Consider the following 17,520-nt stretch of genomic DNA (forward strand, 5'->3'; position numbering starts at 1 on the left):
CCCTCCCTCCCTTCCTTCATTTTAACCAAATAAATACAAGGTAATTTTTTTTTGGAGAGGGTGGGGGGCAAGGAGGCACTGGCAACTGTGGGAATCATGAAAGGCTTCATGTGTAAGATGACACAAGTTGCATTGGAAAGAAATGAAAGGATTTAAAGAGATGGAAGTGAGAAAATACATTACAAGCTGTTACAAAGGCAGTGAGAGGGGTCATGAGTGAGAAACAGCAAGAAGGCCAGTTTGGCTAGACGATAGCAAGCATGAGGAGGAGAAATGTCCAGTCTTATCAGACTGGAAAGGTAGAATGGGACCAGGTAGTGAAGGATTTTAAAGGACACTTTGCAGCGATCCTGTGAGGTAGGTAGTCAGTCAGTCAACAAGCAAAGCATATATCAAATACTTACTATGCATCAGACTCTGTAACTAAGGCAAAAAATCCCACAGTCCTTTCCCTTATGGGTATGTGTGTATGTGTGCATGTGTGTATGTGTGACATTTTAATGAGGGAGGAAATAAGCAAACATCAATGTACATACAAGTATAAGATGTTTTTATACACACATATACAAGTGTAACACATATGACTATGTATATACAATGTATGTAAGTGTAAATGACAGGTAATCTCACAGGGGAAGGGACTAACAAGGGAGGGATATGAAAGGCTTCCTGAAGAAGGTGGGATTTGAGCTGAGTTTTGAAGGAATCCAGGGAAGTCAGTGGATGAAGCAAGGAGATCCTAGATCTAAGGACAGGACAAGGTCTTAGAATCATAATCCCAGGGCCCTAATCTAATCTATTTATTTTAGATAAACTCAGGGCCATTTAGGGAGTGGTGTTTAATTTCTGTGATCCAACTGAAACAATTTTTCTCTAAGTCCAATTTGGTTGCCAACGGGTATTCCCAGAGTTGCCCTTAATTCCTGCATTACTTTTCTTGCTTTGCCTCTGAGGGTGCTGCATCTTTGAGGCACGGAGGTAAAGTTTGAAGAGTGACTGGGGGATGCATTCTAATTAAAATGATAATAGCTGGCCTTTATATAACTCCTACTATGGCAATGAGGCGGTACAGTGGACAGAGTGCTGATCCTGAAGTCAGGAAGACTCATTTTTCCTGAGTTCAAATCTGACTTCGGACACTTACTAGGTCGTGTAACCCTGGGCAATTCAGTTAACCCTGTTTGCCTCAGTTTCCTCATCTGTAAAAATGAGCTGGAGAAGAAAATGGCAAACCACTCTAGTATCTTTGTCAAGAAAACCTCAAATGGGGTCACAGAGTCAGACAGAACTGAAATTGTGCCAGGTGCTTTACAAATATTATCTCACTTGATCCTCACAACAACCCTGGGAAGTAGGTGCTAGTATTATCCTCATTTTGCAGTGAAACTGAGATGGAAGTTAAGTGACTTGCCTAAGGTCACATAGATAGTAAGGGTCTAAGGCTGGATTAGATTCCAAGCCCAATATATTTTGTGCTGCCTCTAACCGCCAGGAGTAACTGATTTGATACAATGTGGTGTATTGAGTGGGAAGTATATTGACCATATTTGACTCCCAGGTCTACCAGTTTCCCTACTTCTTTAGAGAAAGAAAATCAAGTGCAAGCCCAGCTCATATCCTTCAGATAAAGTGTAAAGGAATGGATCCAAGCCCAACTTTTGTCATCTAGCTTTTTAGGTTTCTATGTGCATGTTGTATGTGGGCTTTGTAGCACTATGAGTCACAATGGCAGACTGACCCAGACCCATGAACCACCCACTCACCCCCCAGACGCTCATACATCAAAGGTTCATAGACATGCCTAGAAGAGAGCTTAGAGATCATGGAATCCACTCTTTGAAGCTCAGGCAATAATTATTTACCTTCTAAAATTATTTACTGTAAGATTCCTTTAAATAGCAACCCATCTCCTCTACTTTCTATGCCCAGTTTTTTTTTTGGTTCAGACCCTTGTTCCTATGGGTTTTATATGTATATAACAAGGAGGAAACTCCACCCACCAATGCAGCTCAGCAACAGTTCTGTAGTTTGTGGTTTTAAAGAGCTGCCTGGGGCAGGGAGAGATAGAGTGTGTTCAGGGACACAGTCACTACGTATTGGTTTTGAACCCACATCTTTCGTCCACCAAGTCCTAATCCCCCTTCCCTTACAGTATTTAAAATAGGATTCAGTTTGTACAAATTTGGTGAGTTTTCAGAAATATTTACTTTTATGAGAGATCACTAGAGTTACCTGCTTAGGCTGGTATCGAAGTGAGAGGAAAACCTGCCCTTCTTAGACAATGAAAGGGAAAAAAACAGCATTAGGAGAACAATAGTATCTTAGATCCTGAGTTTTAGAAATCCAACAGTGAAACAGAAAACTTTCCTTATGGCGACTAGACTTAACCATTTACATCATAATTGAGGTATTATGAAGTACCTCAGATAGAGAATGGGGCTTAGAATGTAAGCTCCTTGAGGGCAGGGGCTTCTATAGGTATATCCCCAACACACAGCTCAGTACTGGGTACACAGTTGGGGCTTAATAAATGCTTGTTGATTGATTGAAAAGTTAGTCTACTAGGCCAAGTCTTGGGACAGCATGCTCTTGGTGCCTTCCTGGTTACTCTGAAGAATCCAATTTCATTTGAAACACAAAAGCTGACCTCTCAGGACCAAATTTCTATCCATTACTAAAATCCTATTGTGAAAGAGGAAACATAAATGAGACATAGCCAAGAGAGTTCTAGAGCAGCATTTCCTAAACTTTCTTCTGCAGAATGTTTCATGGGGTGGGAATAAGAGATCTGTGAGAAATTTTGGATGCTTAGTAAGATTTTCCTCTTGAAAATATTAAGTGATAAAATCACGTATATGTTTTGTGCACCAAATTCAGGGGATGGAAATTGGCTTCAAAGGAGGTTTTTAATGATAAGGGATGAGGAAAATATTAAGTGATAAAATCACGTATATGTTTTGTGCACCAAATTCAGGGGATGGAAATTGGCTTCAAAGGAGGCTTTTAATGATAAGGGATGAGGAAAATATTAAGTGATAAAATCACGTATATGTTTTGTGCACCAAATTCAGGGGATGGAAATTGGCTTCAAAGGAGGCTTTTAATGATAAGGGATGAGGAGATGACTGATTCCTCTACTTCCACCCCTGATTCCATCTTCTCTCCTTTAGGACTTTGTACTAGTACACCCCCCTCCTTTATTTTTTAGCATTCAATCTCTTATGTCCCCTCTATCTCCTTCTACACTTACAAATGCATCCTTAAAATCTATCCTTAAGGGGCAGCTGGGTGGTGCAGTGAATAGAGCACTGGCCCTGGAGTCAGGAGGACCTGAGTTCAAATCCGGCCTCAGACACTTGACTCACTTACTAGCTGTGTGACCTTGGGCAAGTCACTTAACCCCAATTGCCCTGCCTTCCCCCCTCAAAAATTAAACAAAAAAATTAAAAAAAATCTATCCTTAAAAATCATACCAAAAAACCCATCCCTTGATTCTTTTTATCCTAACAAGCTACTGTTTCAACTCTCACTTAATTGCTAAACTTCCTGAAAAGTTGTTTAAATTCAATGCTCCTTCCCTCTGCCCCCACTTCTTTGTCAGCTACTCTCTTTCAATTCCTTAAAATCTTTTTGTCCCTCTTTCACACCATGCTCTTAAGGGCCACCTAAAAATCAAACCAAGAGAGGGTTTTTTTCGTCTCTACATCTCTACAGCAAATGATATTACCAACAATCTTTTCTTCCCTCGTCTTCAGCCAAACTACGCCATCTTGGTTCTCTTCCTGCTCAGTATATAGTCTGTTGGCTTCTCTTGTTTCCCAGTGCTCTGTCCATGGTTCTCAATTCTCTCTACACAGGTCTGTACAATGGAGAAAAGTGCTGGCTCTTGACTCAGATGACCTGGGTTCAAACCTTATCTCTAAGGCTTATTACCTGAGTGATCTTAGTCAAATACTTAACCTCTTTAAGCCTTCATTACCTCACCTGCTAAACAAGGAGGTTGGACTAGGTGGCTTCTGAGATCCTTTCCAGATTAGGATCTAGGATCCTGCTCTCTCCTGGGCAATCTTCTTGACTTCCATTATCTTTGTCTTTGCTCTCAAATTATTCCTCCTTATCCACCTTCCACCTCTTTACCTGTTGAATTCTTTCTTACTCATCACTTAAAGGGCAACGTTGACCTCAATTCTTCAATGAAGCCTTCCCCGATTGCTTTGATCAGCAATGATCTTCTCCTTCAGAGCTCAGAGAGGACTTTGTTTTGCAACTCTTTAATGTATTTATAAAATGTTACATATTACAGTTGAATATTTGTGTCTTATAGACTGTTAGCTCCTTGAAGACAGAAACAGTGGCTTATTTCAGTTTTTTAATTCTCCTGGCCTTGGTGCTCTCTGCACATGATAGATGCTTTATAAATGTCTTTTAAATGAATGAATGACTCCCTTATCATTCTCTATTCTACTTACATACATAAACACTGATTTGCAGACTTTAAAAACTTCAATCAGAAAATATTAGGCAATATCACCAGATTAAGTATTGTGAATTATAGGAAAATATAAACACGTGGCTATAATATGCACATATTTTAAACAGAGCTGCTATTCATACCTGTGAAATCTGCTTAGGACCATAATGAATCGTTCCATTTGTGGAATGGAGGCCCCACCCTGCTGTGGATTTAACAGAAGAGGGTGAGGGTGGGGTTGGGAAGGGGGATAGGATTTCTGTTGAAATTTGGATTTAAAAAGGGAAAGGGGATAATGATTTGGCCGAAATACATCTCCCCTCCTTCCTGAAATACTATTGCCCAAAACACTCAAAAGATTAAAGTGATGGTTCCTGGGCCACTTGCAGGAGCAAGAGAATTGGAGTAGATGACCCTCCAAATCTTTCCCAGCTCTACCATCTTACAGGCAGTTGTCTGACATCTCAGAATGACTTTCTGACAATAGAAATATGGCTGGGGCCTGTGATTTTATTGGTGTAGAGAAAAGTGAGGAAAATTCCTTTACCAAAGTAAGTCAGTGCCTTCTCTCCAAGAGCACTTGGAAGTCAGTGGAAGAGTGGGATTAAAATATTTGCTCAGGGTCATCCAGCTAATATGGGTCAGAGGCAGAATGAAAGCCAGGTCTTTCCGACTTTGAAGTTTTCTCTTGCCTACACTCCAAGGCACCCTACCCCCACCCCCAGCCTCCCATTCTGATCCTAGTATAGCTATAAAACTGAATATATTCCATTGTTAAGTAGTCAAATCTATTTATAAGTAGAAGGAGCAAAACAGTATTATCCACACAGGGAATTATTGTGATTTAAAATAGAGAATATTAATAAAAGCTGAAACAATAAAATAATCATTCTGTAATGCAGTATGAGAAAGTAGACACATAGAGAGTATTTCATGACCCAAGCAGCCCAGGATGACTAAAGTGGAAAGTCAGGATCAAGGCTGCTAAAAGCCAGACTCTGGCCAGAAGCTGCCAGCACTACTGAATCTTACTTTTCCTAATTAAACAATTCTTAATGAAACAGTACATATAACCAGTGAGTAGACAGGCTTCTGGAAGTCCCATACTAGACTGTGTTAAAACCAGCAGCTAAACAGATGCTTCAGTTGGAATTATACCAAGGAGATTCAGGCCCAGGGAGAAAAGGTCATGTTTAAACCTGTATGACTTTTAGATGCTTAAAAGCTGTAAACAAGAGACAGATATTAATTCACTTTAGTCTATCTTTGAAGTTCCAGGAAAGGATGGCTTTGATCAATCCCCTGATGAACTATTCAAACGTACCCCAGAGAGACCAACTTAAGGTAAAGTTGTGAGCAATTCATTCATGACCTATTGCCATCTCCAGTCATCCCGATCTTTATTTGGCCACTGCACCCAGATAGCTCTGGAGGAGAAAGTGAGGCTGTTGATTTTGCCCAGCCCTCCCTCACTTAAATCCAGTTCACTTGCAAGTCATGGCATCACCTCCCTGTTGTCATCTCCTCTTTGAGAACAAAGGATAAACAACAGTTGACCTAGCACAGTGATTGTGTGACTTCGAGCAAGTCATTTAAACTCTTTGAGCCTGTTTCCTTATCTGTAAAATGGGGACAATCATATTTGTATTACCTACTTCACAGGGTTGTTGTGAGGATTAAATCAGCTAATGTATACAAAGGGCTTTGTAAATTTTAAAAAAAAACCAGTACCTAAATGTCAGTTATTATTGTCTGGACCTGTGATGCCATCTGGGTAAGGAATTCCTAGCATGGAAACTCCCTTCACTGATTGAGATTGGAGATTCATCTACAACTTATATTCAGGGTTCAGTGAAAAAGTTATTGAATGAATGGATAAATTAATAACCTTGTTGCTTTGGGAGTCCAAGAACATTTTATTAAGCATCTGCTTATAGGCAGAGTATTGTCCAGAGCACCAGGGGAGACAAAAATAAATAAGACACACTTATCATGCTCAGCGAAGTTAGAATCTAGTAATGGACAGGAGACATGTACCCAGATGAGTATAATATAAACTAGAACATGATAAGTGATATTTGAAGTCCAAGGAAAGAAATAGAATTTCTGACAGGGTGGACCAGGAAAGGGTTAACAGAGGCTTGGAGTTTGCTTTTTGAAATGGGTAGGATTACTGCAGACAGAGATAGGGAGAAGGACTTGCTAAGTACAGGGAATGCTATAAAGGTAGGGAAAGCACAGAACATATGATGGACTGAGGAGGATCAGGTAGGTACTGAAATTCTCTTCAAGAATACAGATAACAACCATTCATTCTTGCCCATACTCTATGACCCTCTCCATGTCATCCCTTAAGTTTCCCACAGAGGAAACTTTTCTTGTTTACTCTGGACATTGTGATGATACCAGCGGAGTGCTAGGACAACCCCTCATCATCTGAGTAGGCCATTTTCTCTTTTAATAGTGTATTTCCCTGATAATAGCCTTTACTCCTGTTTTTCTTCTTTATTTTTTATTTATTTATATTTCTCATTTATTTTCTTTATTTGTTATTAATTGCAATGGGCTCATAATCATAATACACATCTCTCTTAACCACTTTATGATATCCATTTTTAGTTCTTTAACGACTATGTCTTGCAGTCATCCAACAACAAAGGATGCTGGTTTTAAAAAGATGAGCCTTTGTTTCCAGGAGAAATTTCAGGTTATTAAAGGAGCTTTGCAATTTTCTAAAGACAATCCAGCCCATACTCTTCCTCATGCTTAATTCTGGGTCCAAATTTGTCTACTTGTGTCATCCCAGATATACATGCTAATGGACAAATGCTATAGATTGTCCATCCAACTGCATGTAATAATCTAAGCCATAGGAATTCTTTATCCACTTGGTTTTTACTGTATGGATGGTAAAGCCAAATTCTTTTGACTGATTACGGATCTCTTTTAGGAGATCACAAAGTTCCAGGGCTTTATGCAATACGCCATCTGCAAATGGAAGCATCTAGAAGACCTCACCCTTCGTAGGAAAGCTCTCTTCAACGTGGATTCTGAGCTTGATCTCTTCCATCATAGTGCTGAAACCTTTGATGGGCATCTGTCTCCTTGTTTTGTGATCCAGAGGGTTGTTGACTCAGGTTATTTCTGTCATATATTTCAAGAATTCTTGAATTAATTTTGATGACACCTGATTGGAAGAGACCCCCTTAAAGTCTTGCTCACACTACCAAATTAATTTTTTCCCTATCAATAAACCACAATCCCTGTGTGTTCTTTGCATCATTCTTTCAATTGAGTGATATTAAAGACATAGCCTATTGTGCAAATTAAAGATAATGAAAGGAGGACAAGAAGAAAAGTGGGAAATATCTGCAGAGATTTTTATAATGAACTTTTATTATTGTCAGGCACTGTAGAACCAGCTCATTTGGATTGTAACAAAACAAATGTGATTACAGGGGAGGCTGAAACAGCACTAAAGGGAACATAGATGGGAAAAGCAGCCAGATTACAAGTACACATAGAGAATCTCTGTTCGGCAGGTGACTTAGTGGTGAAGGGGGTTCAAGGACTGGTTCTTGAATTATCTGAAAGAGAAGGTACCAAAGATGTGGAAAAATATCTGTAAACTTATTAGTACCAAAGTAAAGTAACAGAAAGAACATTAATAACTACAGACCTATATGCCTACTTTTTCATCTACATGCAATTTTTATGAGACAGATGTCTATGTATGCATTGAGGGCCATTCTTAATGAGGACATTAGTGGGAAACAGGCAGAAATTCATGAGCTATAAATATATAAATATTCATTATGTATGTATGTTTATATGTTTATGTTTACACATCACCCATATAGACACATGTTTATATATGCGATGCACATACCTACATGTGCATATATATAAGTATGCATACACATGCATATACACATACTCATGTATGCATACACATGTGCCATATGTGTGTATAAATATATATGTGTATATTTATGTGTGTATATGTATGTATGTGTGTGTGTGTGTGTGTACACATACAGAAACATGCCTGATAGTGATAGGCGCTTGAAACAACTATAATGTCATAGGACGTGTCTGTTCGCTGGTTCTTCCATCTGATGACTCCTTTGTCATAGAATTCTGGTTACTCAGCATTTAAGACCAGACTGAAGCTTAGTTTGCCAGAGAAAACCAAACAATTCTTATTTACCAAACTGTCAAAATCCTATCATTGCAATTAAGGGGATAGGCAATTAACTGTGTCTTAATTACAGCAGCTGCCACTTCATCTGAATGCTGTAATTTGCAGAGAAAATGGGGGAAAACTTTAAATTAATGTGTGTCTTTAAACAACAGAAAACATTGCTAGAGCCTAAAGAAAATTGTCCGTGGTGGACTGTGAGACACCTCCAGAAAAGTGTCATTGTTGCGAGATGTACTCATAGGACAAAGATGATTTCCATTCCTTTTGTCAACTGCAGCATTCTTAAGAAGTACTAGACTGGCAGTATTCTCTCTTATTTTGTATTGTCCAATTCATTGATTTCTGAGTCAATATCATCTGTGAAACTCCTCACACCTAAGCTCCTCACACCTGCCATTAGCTGTGTGTTTTTTTTAAAAAGATTTAAAACATTCTTGCATGGGGACAAACTTCTGAAATGTAGGATTTTAATGGAAATGTAGTAAGGCACGTTAGCGCTTCTTACATGAATCTCTAGTTTCATCATGTCTATGACTTATTCGGGTAGCACCTGTCTTATTTATACAATAAACAAATTTATTTAATGATGCAGTGCATAGAGTGCTGAACTTTAAATTAGAGACATGAGTTTAAATCATACCTCGGATAGTTACCAGCTGTGTGACTTTGGTTGAGTCACTTAATTTTTCTGAGCCTCAGTTTCTCCTTTTGTAAAATGGAGATAATAATAGAGCCTACCTCAGAGGTTTATTGTAAGGATCAAATAAAATAACATAAGTAAAGTACTTTGTAAACCTTAAAGTACTATATAGTTAGCTATATATGTATGTATATATACACAATAACTATATATATATATATATATATATATATATATATAACTATTCTTCCTCTCCTTGTCCTTGTCCTCATCCTCGTCTTTCTCCTCCTTTTTCTTATGTTAACAAACATTTATTTATTAGGCACCTACTATGTGCCAGCCACTATATTAAACACTGAAGATATAGAGAAAAGCAAAAGACAGTCCTTGCTTTTAGGTTTAATGGGAGAGACAACATGAAAACAACTTGGTTATTGTCCTTTGTTCTCAGAGAGAGGACCAAAATGACATGACCATGTTGGAGTTGAGGTGCAATTTGTCTGACTGTGTGTGGCTGATTAGATCAATACAAACTCAGAAGGCTCTACCACATATTGGGTACAAGTAGTCCATATGAACATCTAAAGTGGAGATGTCTCTAAATTTGTGCATCAAATTTTTTTTTCACTTTTTTTAGCTACTACAATTCTGCATAGAGCACAGCACCTTCTTTAATGCAGGCGTACCATGCTCGGTGATCCTTTGCCAGTGTCTCCCATGTCATTCAATCAATTAAAAAGTTCTTCAGAGAGACCTTGTGAGTGTCCTTGTATCACTTCTTCTGACCACCATGTGAGCACCTGCCTTGAATGAGTTCTCTGTAAAATAGACATTTAGGCAAATGTATGTTTGGCATCCAAACAATACGGCCAGCCCATCAGAATTGTGCTCTCTGCAGAAGACTTGGAATGCTTGGCAGTTTAGCTTGAACAAGACATTCAGTGTCTGGTACCTTATCTTTCCAGGTGATTTTTGGAATCTTCCTAAGACAATCAAATGGAAATGATTCCATTTCCTGGAGTGGCACTGGTAGATTGCCCAGGTTTCAAAGGCATACAACAATGAAGTTAGCAAAATGACTCTGTAGATCTTCAGTTTGGTAGACAGTCTAATACCTTTTTCCTCCCATACTTCCCTTCAGAGCTTCCCAAACACTGAGCTAGCTCTGGCAATATGTGTGTCAACCTCATCATCTATGTGTACATCCCTGGAAATTATACTGCCAAGGTAAGTAAACTCATCCACAGCATTCAGAATTTCTCTGTTTGCTGTAATTTATGGTTCTATGTATGAATGGTGTGGTGCTGGCTGGTAGACAACCTTTCTTTTCTTGGTGTTAATTGTTAGGCCAAAATTAGCACAAGCAGCGGAGAATTGGTCCAAACTCTGTTGCATCTCAGCCTCAGAGGTGACATTGAGGGCACAATCATCTGCAAACAAAAAATCATGTACCAACTTTCCCTCCCCTTTAGTCTTGGCTTGTAGCCTTTTCAAGTTAAGTAATTTACCATTAGTACAGTATCTGACCTTGACATTGTTTTTATCTTGGTTAAAGGCATCTGATGACATTGCCAAAAACATCATGTTCAAATGCATGGGAGCAAGCACATGGCCTTGCTTCAATCCATTGGTGATTGGGAAAGTGTGAGAGAGTCATCCACTATCCAGAACCTGTGCAAGCATTCCCTAGTGGAACTGGTGTACAATCCTGATGAACCTCTCCAGAAAACTAAACTTTGCCATTATTTTCCACAAGCCCTCACGGCTGACAGTATCAAAGGCCTTTGTCAAATCAACAAATGTTGTGTACTGACCTCTGTTCTGCTCCTGAAATTTCTCCTGGAGTTGTTGGGCAGCATATCAACCATTCATCAGCCTTTTCTGAAGGCACACTGGCTCTCAGGTAGATGACCATCTTCCAGGTGAAGGATCACCCTATTAAGGAGGATTCTGGCAAAAATCTTGCCCGCAATAACTAAGAGAGATCCCTCCACGATTGTTACAAGACGATCTATTTCCTTTACCTTTATAGACATGGACAATGGAGGTATTCTTGAAGTCCTGAGGGATAACCTTCTTTTGTCATATAACTTGGAAAATTTCAGTCAGCTTTTGTATGAGCATAAACCTCATAAATCTCAGTTGGAATAGAATCAGCACCAGGCACTTTGCCACATGAGAACAACCTAATGGTATTCAAAACCTCTTCTTCAATTAGAAATTTGGGTGGAGAGGGATTGACTTCAACCTGAGGTGCACAGTCAATGGCTTTAGCATTGATTATGACAGTTTGTTGAGAACACTATGGAAGTGTTCAGCCCATATCTCCAGGATCATTTCCTTGTCATTAATCGATGTGGCTACATCAGCACCAAGTAATTGAGATGCACCATAGGTCTTTGACCCAAATATAGCCTTCAGCACATCATAAAAATGCTTTGGATTGTAACTATCAGCATAAAATTGAATTTTCATCTGCCTTCTTACTAAGCCAAGAATCCTGCATCTCTCTAAGCTTCTCTTGCACTTTACTTTTGATGGAGTTAAATGCTGCCTTCTTATAGAGGGTTGAAGCGTCCTGCTGGTAAACCCTGTGAAGTTCACGTTTTTCATTTAGCAGCTTCTGAATTTCCCACTACTTTTATCAACCCAATCTTGTTTGCAAGTGTTCTGAACCAGATGAGTAAATACAGTGCTGTACACCAAATCTCTGAAAACTGCCCACTCCTTTCTTCTCCACTGTTGCCAACTGTTTGTTGGCCCAGCTTTCCCTCCAAGTTAGTAATGAACTGTTCCTGCTTGGAGAAACGCTCTAATCTGTTGACATTAAGTCTTCTGGTAATTATCTTGCTTTGGGGCTGCTGTTTTTGTTGAATGTGAATATTTAGTTTGGAAAGAATAAGTCTATGATCAGTCCAGCACTCTGCACCACACATCACCTTCATCACTCTCACACCCTGTCTATCTCTCATGACATAGTCTACTAAATGCCAGTGTTTGCCGTAAGGGGGCATCCATGAAGTTTTATTACATTTAGCTAACGAGAAGACAATGGTGGTGATGAGATCATGAAATATACAAATCTTCAGGAGCAAGTGACTGTTTCTATTTCCAACTCCATTCCTCCCAAGAACCCTTTGGTAATCTGTGCCTACTCTTGCATTAAGGTCACCCAGAATTGTCCTCTTTTGGTGATGAGTGTCTCTAGGCCTTCATAAAATTTTTTTTGACCTCATCAGGGTTTGTCATGATGAGAGCATATACATTGATGATGGTGGCATGGCGCTTTCTTACAAGTGGCAATAGCATTGTCACAAGCCTCTCATTCACTCTTGTTGGTAGACTTGTATATTTCTTGACTAGATTAGTTTTCATTATGAAGCCTAAGCCAGCCTATAGGCAGCCTTTTCAAGTTTAGCCACAAAAGAGAGGAGAGTTATGGGATGGATGGATTCAAGTGGGGCCTTTTTGAGGATGGAAGAGACATAGCTTATTCGTGGGCAGTAGGAAAGCAGCTAATAGATAAGGAGAGATTGAAGATAAATGAGAGTGTGGAGATGATAGAGGGGCAATGTACTAGAGAAGACAGGATGGAATGGGATTGTTTGTGCAGGTATATAGGTACTGCAGCAGGGAGGACCATCCCTTCATATAAGGCAGGGTAGAAGAGGAGGTAGTAAGGGAAGGTGACTGAGTGATATGAGATGTGGATAAGAGAAGAGGGAACTGTCAGAGAATGGCCTCAATTTCTTGACTAAAATCAGAGGGGGAACTATGGGAGGTTTGAAGATAGCAGGAAAGGCTTGGAAAAGCCACTGTGGTGAGTGGAATGGTGAACCAATATAAAAGGATTGCCTTGTTACTGTGAGAACTCAATTGATATTGTGTCACATAAATTTGTAGTGGATCCAAGCAGCCTGCTTTCATAATTTTCTCCAGCTTCATTCAACAGCATGTGATTAAGAGTGAAGAGAATGAATGGTGGGAGTAATCCAAAGGTAAGGCTTGGCAGAGCAAGACTGGGAAGAGGATAAGGGGGCAAGGGATTCAGGAGAAGAGGACAATACAGAATGGAAATGGTTCACCAAAGGGTCAAGATGGTGAAGGGATGTGAGTGTAGCTGGTGCAGGGATGATGACTTGGGAAAGAACTGAGGGGTCAAGGTATTGGACATCACAGTGAGGTTAAAAGAGTTTGGGGTTGCAAGGTAAAGGGAGAAGTAGAATAACAGCAGATTGTGATTAGATAAGGGAATTTCAGAGTTTGTGAATGAAGACATGGCACATTTGTGGTTGATGGCAAGATTAAGACCATTTCTATGTGCAGCTGAGATAGGAAGGTGGAATAGGTCATGAGTAATGAGCAAGTTAGGGTTTTTGAGGGAATATCAATGCATCTCTTGAAGCTCCCTTATTTGAGGGCAGGAGTTGGGGAAGAAAGATTGTGAACCAGGAACTGAACTCATTGAGGAAAGAAGGGGTACAGATACCAGCTACCAGAATTTTGATTGGGTAGTATATAGGGTTTGAATGAAGCTCTGGTTACTGAGTAATGGTGATAAAAGGAGAATCTGGAAGTGGCAATAAGGAGCAAGGAATGTTCTAACTCCCTGACCTTGACCAGTAAGCTGGAGGTAAGGGTGATAGGGAAAAGTAAGTGAAAGTGTAGCTAGTATGGAATTGGTAGCCAGCAAGGCTGTGACATCAGGAGGGAGTCAGGTTTCACTGAGAGTCAGAAGATGGAAGGAGTTCTAAGGGAAAAGATTTAAGGTGAAAGCAAGTTTGTTAGCAATGGAGTAGGCATTCCAGAGAGCACAATGGAAAGACAGAGTAGTTTTGGAGGAGGATATTGGGGCAGGCAGTTGGGCTAAGGGGGATAGGAATAAGAGATTAAGCAGTGGGGAATGGAGAACAGTGTTTAAATGATGGCAGCCAGGGGTTCAGAATCACTGAGATGGGATGGTATGACCAGTGAAAACTTTGTTAATCATTAAGGAATTATTTTTATCCCTTCATCCTAAAGCTTACTCCAACTCTGGAATTCACACATTAGAAATACCTTCCAACCCTCTGGCCTCTCCCTCTTATTGGATGGCTTATCTACTTAGAACTTCCATTTAAGAAGGGTGCCCAAGCCAGCTACATCTTATTCCTTTCCAGGCTGCACTCTGGACTTTCTCTATTATCCCTCTGTTTGGAGTATATTGTCCCTCCTTCCCCCTTTGGCTCTTTTTTTTTGTGTGTGTGTATGTTGTCTTCCACCATTAGAATGTAAGCTCCTCGAGGGCAGGGACTGTCTTTCTTTCTGCTTCTATTTGTATCCCTAGGATTAACACATTGGCCTGCATATAGTAGGCACTTAATAAATTCTTGAAGATTGACTGGTTGAATGATTATTACACACATTACCTCACTTGATCCTTTCAATGACCCTGTATATACTCCGATACATACTCCAATAATCCAATACCTAATGGGTCTGTGATCTCTTTGATGTAATTTGTCCTTCTCCTATACACAAGTGCTGTAAATCTGCTGGGGGACAGGAGGCATACCCAATTGGAGGGGGGCCTTTTTTGGGTTCTCTTAGCATTGGGTGGATGCCAGTGAGGCATATAGGCTATCCACTGATTATTCTTTACTTCTGTCCATCTTTTTATGGCAACATATTTCTCCAGTTACATCCTTTATACCATATACAGTATATAAGACAGATATTGTTACTCCACTTTTATGGATGATTTAGAGTCACCTTGCCAGTGACTTGCCTAGTATCACACAAAACTGTAGCCCAGGAAGGAGACCGAAACCCACTTAATCAGTGGAGGTCAGCTTAGAGAAGGTCCAGCAGTTTCCAAATCTTTTTCTAAAGTTTTCTAAAAATGATCCAGTTCTAAAAATGACTCCTCAAGAAAATCAAACAGGATCTGTTCAGAAAGGAATAAAAAGTGAGAAGATTTGGTAAAAAATTATTTTTTTACCTGATGGAATTCAAAACAAAATAGAGAATACTATAGATTTGGAGGTGGAAGAGACCTTCAAGGTGAGTTCATTCAAACTGCTCATTTTATAGTTGAGGAAAGTGAGGCCCAAGGTCATGTGAGGGACTAAGTAAAGATTTGAAATACTTTCCACAAGACAAAATCCTTTTCCAGGTTTTTATCAGAGCTTTATTTACATCTGCTTCCATTGAGTGATTAAACTACTTAGGAATGTCCTCAACAAGCTCTTCCTGTTTTCTGTCCCTTCCTTCCTTCCATCCTTTCCATCCTTCCATTCTTTCTTTCTTCCCACTTATTCCTTCTATTCCATTCTCCATTCCTTCCTTTCCTTCCCTTCCCTCTCTCCCTTCCTTCTTTCCTTCCTTCCTTCTTTCTTTCCTTCCTTCTTTCCATCCTTCTTTCCTTCCCTCCTGTACAAGAATTATTCTCATTGGCAGAAAAAAACAAGTAAAAATGAGATGAGAAGTTTTGCCTTCTCTCCATTGTCAGTTACCATTAGGATCCTATCTAACCCAAGTACTAGTCCTATTTCTTTTTAAAATTCAGCTCTTTTCTGCAATATTCCTTAACAAAACAAAAAAAATCATACCAACTAACTCATAAGTAGTCTTTTTTTGTTATTGTTAATCCTTCCTTACAAACTGCTCATTGAAAGATTTAGCACTCTTAATTTTTTTAAACAGGCCAGGCTTTTACAAACATTCCCATTACCTAGCCTTGTTTCCATCCTCTATACGTGTGCTTTTTCAGTTGCTTAATGAGTTCCCTGTGCATCTATCATTGGTTTCTTAGATAACTCTTTTTTTTCCTTCTGATCAGAACACTTTCTCTTTGAGTCTCCAGGATTTCATTCTTGAGAATTTCTCATTCCTCCTAGGCTGACTTTCTTTTTGAATTTTAATGTGTTGGACACTACCTATTTTTTTTTCTATGAACACTTTGAAATCTGCTTTCCAAAAATGTAGGGTGCATGCCAATCTATTCTTGGCTTTCCTCTCCTCTTCCACAAATTCTAAGATGGATTGGTTGGAATGTTCCCCAAAGTTCCAGGTCTTTCTACCATAGCAACCAGGTGCTTCTTGTTGAAGGTCAGATATAGAATAATTTCCCCTTTTTGGTTCCTTTACTCTTTGAAAAAAATGAAATTATCATTAAAGCAAATCAAGGAATTATTTAGTTGCTCTGCTTTTGGCAGAGAGAGAGAGCTCCAGCAGATGTCTGGATAATCGATCCCCCATCATTACTATATTATGCCTCTGTGACAGGCTTGTACGCTATTTCCTGAGTTCCTTTTTCCTCTTTCTGTTCATGTAGTCTATGGTATGTTCTTTTTATAAAAATAGGAATTTTTAGTCTTTCATTTTCATATCTTCTAGATTTTCCCCTGTACCTATCACTGTCTCCTAGAGAGCCATCCCTTATGACAAAGAATATTTAAAAAAATAAAGAAGGAAAAAATTCAGTAAAACCTATTAATACTTTAAAAAATCCATTATTATATCTATGCTCATGGACACCTTCCATCTCTCACCCCCAACCTTTGCAAAGGAATAGAGGGACATACCTTATATCTCTTCTTCGGGCCAAGGATGTTCTTTATAATTTCAGGACGTTCTTTTTTTTGTTAATTTTTTTGCGGTGGTTGTTCTTTCCATTTACATTGCTGTAATCATTGTGTGTACAGTTTTCCTGGCTCTGCTTACTTCATTTTGCTTCAGTCCATGTAAGTCTTTCCATGCTTTTGAGCAGTCATCATGTTATGGCATAATAATATTCTATGACACTCATGTCCCACAATTTGTTAAGTCATTCCCTATGTGGTATGTCCTAATGGCAATATTACTTCTGTTTCTGCCTTGGTTGATTTTAACCTAAATGTTCTTATTCATTCCATTTCTGCTTCCTGTATTTCCTTATATGAGCTCTGAGAGCTAGTAGGTCTGTTCATTTGTATAACTTCCCAGTGTTCCCTGGTACCCGGAGAGGATTGGGGTTGGGGTGTCTTTTATTTTTGCTATGATAGCCCCTACTATCTGAATTCTCCTACTTTTAGGAGCCATTAAGTAGTAACTCTAGTTATATGTAACTATTTCGTTTTTACCTCAGATTTGCTTCTATAAAGAAATATTTTCTTCAAAGGCATAGCAAGAACATACAGAGATTTCCTCTAACACTTTGGGAGCACAATCTTCTCCAATCATATG

The 17,520-nt window shown here is 39.3% G+C and overlaps 1 protein-coding gene across 2 annotated transcripts in view; it reads right to left on the reverse strand.

Annotated features, from left to right (window-relative positions):
• Positions 1 to 17,032, reverse strand: part of C4H1orf100 (chromosome 4 C1orf100 homolog) — a 46,326-nt gene extending 29,294 nt beyond the window's left edge. The window contains exon 1 of one of the 2 annotated variants that reach the window (XM_036753182.1): positions 2,233 to 2,389. The gene's annotated coding sequence lies outside the window, so the exon portion shown is untranslated. Of the gene's footprint in view, positions 1 to 2,232; positions 2,390 to 16,880 lie in introns of those variants that run through there. The other variant, XM_036753183.1, reaches the window with a different exon arrangement.
• Between the last annotated feature and the right edge of the window lie 488 nt (positions 17,033 to 17,520).

Source organism: Trichosurus vulpecula, chromosome 4 (genome assembly GCF_011100635.1).
Source record: "Trichosurus vulpecula isolate mTriVul1 chromosome 4, mTriVul1.pri, whole genome shotgun sequence".
NCBI lineage: Eukaryota > Metazoa > Chordata > Mammalia > Diprotodontia > Phalangeridae > Trichosurus > Trichosurus vulpecula.